We start from the raw sequence: 12,567 nt of genomic DNA on the forward strand, positions 1-12,567 counted from the left end.
GTTGTGAATGGTTTTGTACGTGTGTACATACGTTTTCAAGAAAAAGTATTTCCGATTTTTCAGAAGAAAAATTTATACAGTTTCAAGTTAAATGTTCTTATCTTATTATATATATATATGAAAGTCATCGTAATATCCACGCTATCAGAGTGGTGCAACCAAAAGTGTGGCATTCTGGTAGTAAGGATGCTATAGCTACAATAGCAACCGTCTCAACCACATCGGGCATTGGTCGATGTTTCATCTTGTCGAAGGCATGTTGCTTCCGACTACACATCAACTCTCATGTCAACTAATAGTCGAAGGAGTGGTAGAATCGGTCCGCATCTTGATATTAATCGAGCTCGTCTCAATGTACCAACAGATGTTCTGAGCAGTCTTGACTTGAACTTGTTGACGCATGAGGTTGAAGATGAGTACTTCCCTAGTTTGTCTAACCAGACAGAGGCTGGTGGGTCAGATAGGCCCGCGAGAGAGGCAATTAATCAGGGTCTTTCGTATAACCTATAAACAGAGGTCCGTGCACCAAATAGGTTTACTCTGTCAAGTCTCAACAAGATAGCGAACACGGGGATCAAGTGGATGACCAAAAAAAAGTAGGCAAATGTTTTGTTTTTTTTTTAAATCTTTGTATAAATTTATTGTACAGTACAGTTGTATTAATATTAGAAGAACTTAGTTGTACCATCATTACTAATTTCTATTTAGTCAAAATGAGTTGAATTTAGGTGTAATCTTAACTGCAGTCTTTTAGATACATTAATTTATGAATTTATTCGATAAATTCAAATACAATAATTCATAACATCAACTTAAAAATTCAAAATTCAAAATTTAAATATATTAACTTAAAAATACAACTACATTAGAAGGAATAACATTAACTTTGGAATTCAAATACATTAAATCATAACATTAACTTAAGAATACAACGATAAAAAAAGACCAACGAACCACTACTGCCACCAACCCCACCCAGTCTAGCATGCTGAGGACATCTATTCTTACTATGACCTTTTGACATTCATCTCAAGGCAAGATTAGCGACTATTATCGGTCCCCGTAAGCAGGCCATGTCTCTGTATTGCTCAACGGGACAAACTTCATTCTATAGACCTTACAAATCTCTTACATCTTGTATATATCATTGACATACACATGCCAATCGAGCTGCTGGTTAGCATAATAAGTATTATTATTATTATTATTATTATTATTATTATTATTGTAAAATACGATTAGCCTTCAAAATATCTAATATACCAGTTAAAATACTAAACTAGTAATTTAAATAATAATATATAATTTAGAATCTATTGTTTTAGGTTTTATATTTTTAAAAAAATTAAGTAATTTTTTCTTTAACACTACCATCAAAATTTCTCTCGTTCTTTGTAGATTATTAAACAATTATTTAGAAGAGTTATGCTATGTGTACACTAAAATCAACCACCAAAGTCAACCACTCGTATAAAATACATGTTGGAATACAAATCACATTGAAAATAAATTAAACCACACATGTATTTATGTACAAATACATTGGTGGCTGATTTTAGTGGCTGATTTTAATGTGCAAATAGCATTTTTGATTTAAAAATTTACTTTCTAACACAATTAGAAGCAGACTCTTATTGATATTTATAGTTAAAAAAGTTCTTTCAATTAATGTATTTGCTACGTAAAAATTGAAACTAATTTCAAAAGAAGATAAATAATACTCTTTTGAATGGATTTCTAAGAAAGAACACTAATTTCGTTTAAATATGAGAATTGATCATTCTAACGAATATCTAATGTAAAATTCTTAAATTGACAATTAAGTACTAAAAGTTGAGTAAAAAATTATTGTGGGGTCAAATTTAATAATCTAATAGAGACAAATATATATAATTATCATATACTATTAAAAAAAATTCTAAATTGTAGTGGGGGCACTTGCCCCCACAATGTTACACTTGGAACCGTCCCTGCATGGTAGTCACTCCACCTAAAAATGCTCACAATCATACATCCGTCGCGCAAGATCAACTATGAAAACTTTTTCATTAGGCATTTTGCTCACCTCAAACACCTCATTTCTTCTATCAAACCAGTGCAAAACTATGTTTTCTGCACACTGTATATTTGTTTATATCCGCTAAGTGGCAAATTCAGAGTAAGTAAATCTAGCATGCTTGCGCTGGTGAGCCTCAATACTCTTATGTGTAAATAGCTTGTTCAACCGATAATATGTGACTCGGACGAGTGCTAACACGGGAAGATTTCGGTCACTCTTCAACAATGAATTGATGCATTCAACAAAGTTTGTCGTCATGTGACCCCATCGATGTATCTTGTCAAATGCCAATACCCACTGGGAAATTCGATGTTGCCACAACACCGAGCATATGCCTTGCCTCGCTCTTGCAACCTCTTGTAATTAATGTTGTACTCCTCTAATGTCCTTGAATACCCTATGTTGACAACAAGATTTTTCAAGTACGGGACCTTGAATGTCCTTAAAAAGTTGCTACCAATGTGCCTAATACAAAATATCCACCATGCTCTTGGAGGTTGCTAATCACCTCCGCTATGATTTACTGCTGTCCAGATTAACTCATGACGATAAGAAATTATACCAATGCCATCTTTTTTAACAATATGCCTTCGTAAATAACTGAGAAAAAAGTACCACGCATCAGCGGTCTCCCTCTCCATGGGGACAAAAGCAATTGGCACAAAATTTTGGTTTCCATCTTTCGTAATTGCAACCAAAAGGCAACCTTTATATTTTTCATAAAGGTGTGTGCCGTCAACATGAACCAGCGACTTGCAATGCCAAAAAGCTCTAACACATGGATTGAAACTTCAGACTACCTGGTGAAGTATCCCGACACTGTACACCTCTTCACTCCCGTTATACAATTTGAACCAGGCATCTTCTGAACCATTGCTGAGAACCACAATGGCAAAGTTTAGTAAGATTCTTTTCATCTACCAAAAATTTTGGCTATCTACTTCTGCTTTGCCATCCAAGCCTTTTGGTAACTAATGATGTAGTTGAACCTTGACCGGACTTTCACAATTATAGATTTTACATTTATATATGGGTCAGATTCAACCAATGACCTCGTAGCCTCAACAACCATGTCCGAGTCTAACTTAGAGTGATCTTATAAAATCATTTCCATACAGAATGTGTGCCTCTTATTGTATCTCTGTATCTCTTAACAACCTTTATTCTGTATCAAGATGGCTTGAATAAGCCAATCGCACTCACGACCATACGTCTTTCATTTTGCATAGAATGTCTGTGGCTCAGACTCATAAACAACGTAATCGGCTCCTCTGGAGATAGTATAACTCCAAATTGTCGTGATGAACGATTTACTAGAATTGTATTCCATTCCAATCTTGAACTCCCTGTCCTCAGGATCAGTATCACCGATAGAGAAAACAAATTGTCACTCATCGATTTGTCCAAAAAATTTAAGAAAAATATATTACTCACTCCTTACGTACCAATTTTCACATATTCAGGGAATTCCGATGCATACATGGCATCAAGAACCAAGCTACGCATAAAAGGTAGAACGTCTACGGGCTGACTGACTGTGAGTGAAACAAATTACATTTTTCGTGACTGCCTCACTTCCCCCATCGCCATCCTCGTCCTTGTCACCAGCTTCGTAGGTAGCGTTGAAGTCCTCTTCGCTATCACTGTTCATTCTTTCGTACACTTTAACTCTGTCATCTTGCACGGCTGGTCATGTTGAATCCCATTCGTAGCTATATGTTCAAACTCAACATACAACTCAATCTTTGGGTGTTGCACCTGAGTTTGTTGGTGGATATGAAACATACATTGAATACTTGTTTTGTCAATGATCAACATAATCTAAACTGTATTAGGCTGTCAAATACGATAACTGGACTCCTCTAGAGAATATTACCCACCTTCTTTAAAATATCACTTTCTATGCTTTGACATAGACTGTACTGTAGTTCCCTGAATGTCATAGTGCATGAAATCACAAATGAAAATGGATTCTCACACGCAAAGCTCACCCCTCATATGTATTTCATATAATCTCACCGTTTTGGTAAACCACTATCTTTGCAGTGTCCTTCACACACTAACAATGCAATAAAATACCTCTCTCGCGATGAAGTAAAATGGTAATGAGTTTCAGTTTTTATATGCAGAGAACCCACTTTGCAGGTTACGTGTTGGAATCGCATTGAATCAACAGCTGACACATGTCAAACACGCACCGTGCGTGTTGATTTGATGCTCGCCACATGTCCAATGCGCAAGGTGCGTGTTGTCCCTAACCTTGACATGTGTCCACTACATTTCCTGCATGTTGGGTTTCCCTACTTGCAACATCTACCATCTATATATACACAAAAAAGTTAATTTCCAACAAAAATACACACTTTTTCATATAAAAAAATGAGTCGTGAAAAGGGGTGGGTGATATAGTGTTGGCCTTGATATGATGGCTGCGTGATGATAGCATAGGTGGGATACAGTGGAGTGGCAACATATTTGATAAGTGGTAGAATGATGAATGGTAGAGAAAAGTAGAGATGGAAGGTGTAACAGTGCAATGGTGGGTGATGTAGTAGGATGGGGTGGTGATCAGGGGCAGATTTAAAGGAGGCTAGTGAGAAGCCATGGCCCTCCTAAAAAATTTTGAAACTTCTACATATTTAATTTTTAATGTTGTACTCCTCTAATGATGATGCATTTAATTTTTAAATTAAATTCTTAGTCTTGTGGCTAATTAGAATATTTTTGTCCCATGACCTGGGTTCAAATTTCAATTATGCGTTTTGAACATTAATAGTGTATTATATTTTTTAGGTCAACCATTTTGACTAACAAATCCCATATCAAAAGATTTTTAGATCCGTCTCTAATGGTAATAGTAACGGTGATAATGGTGGTAATGTGACACTGATGACGATGAAAGAAGAATGGTTGTGGTTTCAAAAGTTGAAGAAGATGAAAGAAATAATGGATAGTTTGTGAATTTTAGACAATTTTTTTGGGAGTATTAATGGGTACAATATTAGTTCCATTCTTTTATGAATAATTTTGCTCTACTGTTTTGAATATTCATGGAAAAGATGATTTTTTCTCAAAAACAAAAAACAAAAAACAAAAAATTAAAAGTCATAATATACCACTTTTTACTTCTAATAATAAATTATTTTTTAAGGAATGACACACTCTAAATTTTAACTTAGAGCGAATTAACATTGGCCTTCGAAAAGAGATTGATCTCTTTCTTTGATAATAAAGAGGAAGAAAAATAAATATGGGTATTTGTATCATTAAGTTATTAAAAAAAATGAAGAAAAACTATCAAAAATATCCATCAAGTTTACGAACACTGACAAAAATACCCATAAACTAAGGAAATTAACACTGTAATTATGAAAGATGGATTCCGTATGACAAAAGTATCAAAATCTTAATTTTTTAATAAAATTCCCTAACTACCTCACCTTCAACTTCAACTCACTTTTTCAACCTTCCATAACTCAACCTGCATCTTTAGAACCCTTGCCATGGAGTCCAAAACTACTCCTACAACAGACTAGGCCAAAATCGATGGTGATGATAGTGGTGGAGGATCGGACCTTAATTGATTCAGTCATAAATTTACAACCTATATCCAAACCAAATCAATCAAACACTAAAATTTACCCAAAATATAAAAATTTTTACATCCATTCATCAAATTTCAATTCACTTTAGCAAAACCAGAAGCAGAAACAACCATCAACCATAAAAAACCAACAAATTCATTCATCCAATTTGAAATTTACTTCAGCAAAAATTAGAAGCAGAAGTAGCTATCAATCAGATCTTCTGTAAATAAATCTCAACCTTCATAAAAAATAGAAGCAGATTTAAAAAATTAGAACAATATCTTTTTGTAGTAACTAAATCAATTTTTGAAAAAAAGAAAAATAAAATAAAAAAATTTTTAAAAAGAAAAGAAATACCTTTTTCTTTGCCGACTGTAACACTGTCGACAGTAGACCTCCATCAGCAGTGCTACCTCCTTTTCTTCTCCAATTTTTCTTTATCGAACCCTCTTTTTGCATGCAGCAGCACCAGCACCACGACCCCTCTCTCTTCCCAAGTGCGTCACAACGGCGTTCTCCTCGGCTGGGTCAGGCGCGCTACGACGACGTTCTCTTCATGTTGGGTCACAGACGCATGATGAAAGTGTTGTAGTCACCTTGAGAGTGAAAGGGGGAAGCAGTGAGAGGGGAGGAGAATGGTGGTGACAGGGTAGGTAGATGGCGGATGATGCGTGAGCATCTTTCCTATCTTTTCCTAATAAATTTGCATTTATATTGTTGAGTTTAATCAAGAAATAATTATCTTTTAGCCACTATGGATGCTACTTTGAGTCTTGTGCAATTCTGTTTATTTTAGGTAGCATTCGGATAGATTTGATGGAGTTTCTGCAAGAGAAAGAGAAGAAACCAAGGAGCTGACCAGCAAGAAGCGACGCGTGCGCGTGCCTGACGCGTACGCGTGATTCGGAGCTGTCCATGACAACGCGTGCGCGTACCTGACGCGTATGCGTGAAAAGCAAAAGTTGCACAGAGACGCGTGCGCATACCTGACGCGTACGCGTGACATGCGCCACGTGCAGAATTCGCAGAAAACGCTGGGGTGATTTCAGGCTGAGTTTCGACCCAGTTTTTGACCCAGAAATACAAACTAGAGCCAGGGGATAGCAGAGACTCAAGGGAGATTCACACAAGAATGGTTATGCCCACTCCAAGTTAGGCGTGGACCCTACGAAGCAAGTGGTCCCCATCCATCAATTGAAGACGTGCTGATTGCTTTGATAAACCAATATTTTATGGTTTATCTTGTGCTTAATTGAGTGGTTTTTATCAACTCTTTACCCACTTATTCATACTATTTGCATGGTTTTACATTTGCCCTCCTAATTATGTGCTTTAATTGAAAACATGCTTCTTTGGCCTTAAGTTCCCTATGCTTAATCCTCTCTTATTACCATTAGATGCCTTGATATGTGTGTTAAGTGATTTCAGAGATTACAGGGCAGGAATGGCTTAGAGGATGGAAAGGAAGCATGCAAAAGTGGAAGGAATACAAGAAGTTGGAGAAATTGCTAAGTTGTCCAGCCTGACCTCTTCGCACTCAAACGGCTATAACTTTAGCTACAGAGATCCAAACGATGCGGTTTCAGTTGCGTTGAAAAGCTAACGTCCGGGGCTTCGATTTGATATATAATATGCCATAGTTGCCCTGACGCTAGACGATGCGGTCGCGTGATCCACGCGGACGCGTCGCAGTGGCGAAAAACCAGCGTGGCGGATTTCTTCTCCAGTGATTTCTGGGCTGTTTTCGACCCAGTTTGCGACCCAGAAAACACATATTAGAGGCTATAAAGTGGGGAATGCATCCATACAAAAAAAAAAACTTTCACATTCACAATTTTAGGAGTAGATGTAGTTTTTTAGAGAGAGATGTTCTCTCCTCTCTCTTAGGATTAGGATTTAGGATTTCTCTTAGTTTTAGGAGTGACTCTCAATCCCAGGTTCAATGTTCTTTTTATTTATTTTCCTAATTTAATTTATGAACTCTTTCATGTGACATTTGATATCTTTATTAGTACTAATTGAGGTATTTCAGAATTACGATTGCTCTCTTTAATTTATGTATTCAAATTATTTTCATTCAAGTAGATTCTCTTCCCTCTTGGCTTTGGTTGAGTCATTGGAGACACTTGAGTTATCAAACTCATTGTTGATTGAAAATTGGAATTCTTTAAGAATTAATTCAAATTCCAATAACTCTAGCCTTTCCCAAGGAAAGACTAGGACCTGAGGAATCAAAATTAATTCATCCACTTAACTTACCTTCATCGTTAGAGGTTAACAAAGTGGGAGAAAAATCCAATTCTCATTACAATTGATAAGGATAACCAGGATAGGACTTCCAGTTTTAATACCTTGCCAAGAGTTTATTTTATTATTACTATTATTCTTATTGTTCAACATACTGCTTCCTTACTTTCAAAACCCCCAATTTACAAGACTCATAACCAATAATAAGAACATACCTCCCTGTAATTCCTTGAGAAGACGACCCGAGGTTTGAATACTTCGGTTATCAATTTATTTAGGGGTTTGTTACTTGTGACAACCAAAATGTTTGTACGAAGGAATTTCTGCTGGTTTAGAGACTATATCTACAACGCGACTGTTTTTATGAAATTCTTTACTGGAAAAAATCCCAACGTCAAAATGGCGCCGTTGCCAGGAAATTGCAAACGTGTGCCTTATTATTGGTTATTGTAAATATTTGCTTTTTGCTTGTTTATTTGTTTTTATTTTTTTACTTTTTCATAAATTAAGAGGTTATTGGTTTTTATTTAGTTATCAAAAATTTTTCAAAAAAATTTGTTCTTGGTGTTCATCTTGATCTTCAAGTTGTTCTTCGTGTTCATCTTGACCTTCAAGTTGTTCTTAGTTATTTTTATTCGTTTTGATCTAAAAATTTTAAGCTTGGTGTCATTTTATTGTTTTTCTCTTTCCTCATTAAATTCAAAAATTCAAAATTTAAAACTCAAATTTCAAATTTAAAATTTCAATTTTCAATTTTCAAAATTCAAATTTAAAAATTTAAAATTAAAATCTCAAATTTCAAAATTTAAAATTTCAAAATTTAAATCTTTTTCAAAAAAAATCATATCTTTTTCAAAATCTTATCTTATCTTATTTCAAAAATCAAATTTCAAAATTTCAAATTTCAAATTTCAAAATTTAATTTTCAAATTCAAAATTTAAATAACCTTTTAATTTAAATTTGTTTTTATTTTTTTTAATTTTTATTTGCTACTATGAACTCTCACCCGTTTGGCTATGAGTCTGGTTACAATTTTGTTGCAGGAAGAAGAAATTACAATGAGAACAAGCATCAAGGTTGGAACAATCAAAGATGGGAGGAGCCACAAGCCCACCATACCAACATATGATCCTAAACCCTCTCCTCAACAACCACCTCCAATGAACTATCAACAACCACCACCATATGCCTATAAACCCTCTCCTCAACATGACTTTGGACCACCATACTCACAAGCCCCTTTTCACCATTCACCTTCATATGATCCTAACCCTCATCCACCATACCAACCACCTTATGAACCATATGAACCATATATAGAACCACCCTAATTCCAACCCAATTACTCCCAAGAACTACCACCTCCCTATGCATCATGTCCATATCCATCACCCCAAGCATCAACGGAGCAACTCAAGGAAATATGTGAAAAATTTAATGCTACACTTCATCAATTGAATCAAGCAATAAATCAATTAGCTTCCCGATGTTCGGACACTCAAGGAACCCCCATGGCTTCATGTGGACAATCTAATGAAGAACATAGCATGAAGGAGATACTAGAAACTCCAGTGGACAGTACGGAGCATGACTTTATACTAAAACAAGTGGAGGAAGCTGTAATTATTAAAAAGGAAGAAGTGGTTGCGAACTTAGGAGATGCTGAACCTCCATGGGAAAGTTAGGTTATAGAACCTCCTTCCAAGGTGATTGAAATTGATGTTGAGGAGGGTGTACAACCTCTAAAGCATATCATAGTTGAAGACCTGGAAGAGGTTGATCAAGAGATGGAAATTAAAGAAGAAAAAGCACTACCTCCCATGCCCTTGGTAAGTAATGAAGAAGAGATTGAATTGGAAGAAAGCTACCAAGAGGAAGAGGTTGAAATTAAAGAAGTTTGCAAAGAGGTGGAAGTTGTCAAAGAACACAAGGGAGTGGAGCTTGAAATCACCTTGCCAAAGTTATTGGAGACCCCTCCCCCTAAGTTGCCATCATCCTTCACAACATTCAAGTGGGTAAAATTCATATCCCTTAGCTTTCTAATTCCACTTGAATATGGGCTACTGGAGACGGATGGTCAACTTAGAGCTCTTTGTGGTATTAAGAGTAAGAGGAAGATGACCAGTGGTAAGAATTGTCTTGCAAGGTTCATTATGGTTGGAAGCTTTAAGTTTAAACGCAAAGGTTGGTGTAAAGCTCAATTGAATGGGTCTAGGAAGCTGTTTGGTAGTTGCAGTGAGAATTCAAATTACTTATCACCCGGCTGGAAAAATACAGATCCCGACAAAAATGGGTGTAAAAGCAAGATTTGGGATCCTGGAATCTGCTCTGACATTTGTCACCTCGGGAGCCTAAGAATATGTTTGAAGCTTCTTAAGGGCTTTACATGCCTAGTTTGGGACCCCGGAGGTCACTGGACCTACAAACACTGGTGGGGATTCCTGGATGAATACAAACATAAGCCACCATAACAGGGAGCTCACCAAATGTCCAACTTAAGGACTCTAACTAAAAGTGCTAGGTGGGAGACAACCCACCATGGTATGATCATTCCTTTTTTACTTTTTATTTAGTTTTATTTGTTTGCGAGTTTTATTTTATTTTATTATATTGAACTTGGAGTTTTGCATCACATTCATATTAACACTACATTCTGCATTTTTTTTTCAGATTTAAAAAAAAAAAGCACGCACGCGACGCAGCAGCATCACTGACGCGTCCGCGTCACCAGTGCGTTGGGAAGAAAAGAAAACAAATAGAAAGCCACGCGAGAGCGTGGCTGGAGGCGCGCCTTTAGCCTAAATTGACCCCACGCGACCGCGTCACTCACGCGGCCGCGTGACCTGAAAATCGACGTCAAAAGGGTGCATGGCCGAAAGATGAGCTGGAGTGATGCTGGACTGGCGCTAGACGCACAGACCTTACCACGCAAACGCGTACCCCACGCGACCGTGTCATATCCTAATATTGGCCACTCACGCGATGTCATGACCCACGCGATCGCGTCACCCCAAATTTTGGTAATCAGCAAACTGAACAGAGAGTTGCGCGAACACGAGGCTGCACTCGCGCCAATCGCACAAACCAGGCCACGCGATCGCGTGACCCACGCGTCCGCGTCACTTGACCTTATCGCGCACGACGCGACCGCGTCACTCACGCGTCCGCTTCACATGCGGAGCACAGATTATCCCCATTAGCCAAAATATCTTATCTTTTCTTCCCCAAATCCTTATTTTTGTTTTCCCTTATTATTATTTCTTTCTTTTCTCTTCTTTCCCTTCTCATTCTTCCTATCTTTTATTTTATTTTACTTAATTTATTTGCATATTTCATTCACTGCATCTTACTTTTATGCATATTTTTATTTTCTTTTCTAAATTAATTAATTTTTCTTTCTTTGGTGTTAAGATTTTTTTATTTAACTGTTGCATCTTCTCTTGAATTATTTTGGGTGCTTAGTGACTTATTTTATTCTGGATAGGTAATATTATTTATATCAATGCCAATCTTTTATACCTGTATTACTTTTACATTGACATGAATTTTTATTATCTCTCCTTACCTACACTCTCTTCCCTATTTTTGCAAATTTTTGCACTCATGATTTGCCATGTACTTCTACTGTTTTCTCATTTGCATGTTGTAGCTACCATGTAATTGAGACCTTTATTATTTGGAATTAACACCCATATTTTATTTATGTTCTTATCTTTATTTCTAGGTTACTATTCTTCTTTTTCTCTTCTTTCAGGCTGGCCACTGAAGACGGAAAAAGGGAGAAACTTCTAAAAGGGGAGACAAACAAGTCCATCTGCACAATCCTTGAAGAAAAGCATCAGTTGGAACAACCCGTCCACCTGCACATCTCAGCATGCACCGAGGACAGTGCAATCTTTAAGTGTGGGAATGTCGATACCGACTTCCAGGGGTTAGTGACCTTCTTTTCAACACCAATACTCTTATTTTTTTTTTATTTGTTCATTGTTGCATCTGCATATTTGATTGCATGTTTATTTGATTTTGTGCACTTAGTTACTACTTGGTTAAAGTAATAAATTTCTTTTTAGGACTCTATTTTTGAAAAAAAAAATTTTTACTAATTTAAATTAAAAAAAATTTATGTTGAAACTTGTTTGAAGTTGTATTTGGAACATGATTTTTGAGCTAAAAGAACACACAACCTGTGAGATTTGAGCTTATTTATATGGTTACATTATTTAACCATAAATATTTTATTCTTGTGTGTTTACTTCTCTATAATTGTGATCTTTACTTTGTTTCAGTCTATATGTCCAATATTTAGTATATTTACATGCTTGCATATGATTGAGGCCATTGTTTGATTTTAGCTCACTTATCCCAAATAAGCCTACCCTTTAAATCACCTTTGTCAGCCACTTTGAGCCTTTTAATCCCCATTTGTTCTGTATTTTACCACATCACTAGCCTTAAGCAGAAAAATAATTAGATATCCCAATTGAATCTTTAGTTAGCTTAAGATAGGGATTGTGCAACAATTAAGTGTGGGGAAACTGTGGGAACTTGGGTTAATAAGGGAATATATCATGTTTCTAATTTTGAATATTGAAAATTTTGGGTACCTACTCATGTAAAACAGAAAATTAAAAATTCCATATGCATTGATATGTTATTCTAGTTTTTATGCATCT

General features: G+C 36.1%; 1 long non-coding RNA gene across 1 annotated transcript; it reads right to left on the reverse strand.

The window, feature by feature from the left end:
* Positions 5,532 to 6,060, reverse strand: LOC110268030. The gene is made up of 2 exons (XR_002356046.1): positions 6,004 to 6,060; positions 5,532 to 5,884 (listed from the first exon to the last, which is right to left on the reverse strand). It is a non-coding gene; the product is annotated as an uncharacterized LOC110268030 (long non-coding RNA).

Source organism: Arachis ipaensis, chromosome B10 (genome assembly GCF_000816755.2).
Source record: "Arachis ipaensis cultivar K30076 chromosome B10, Araip1.1, whole genome shotgun sequence".
NCBI classification, from domain to species: domain Eukaryota; kingdom Viridiplantae; phylum Streptophyta; class Magnoliopsida; order Fabales; family Fabaceae; genus Arachis; species Arachis ipaensis.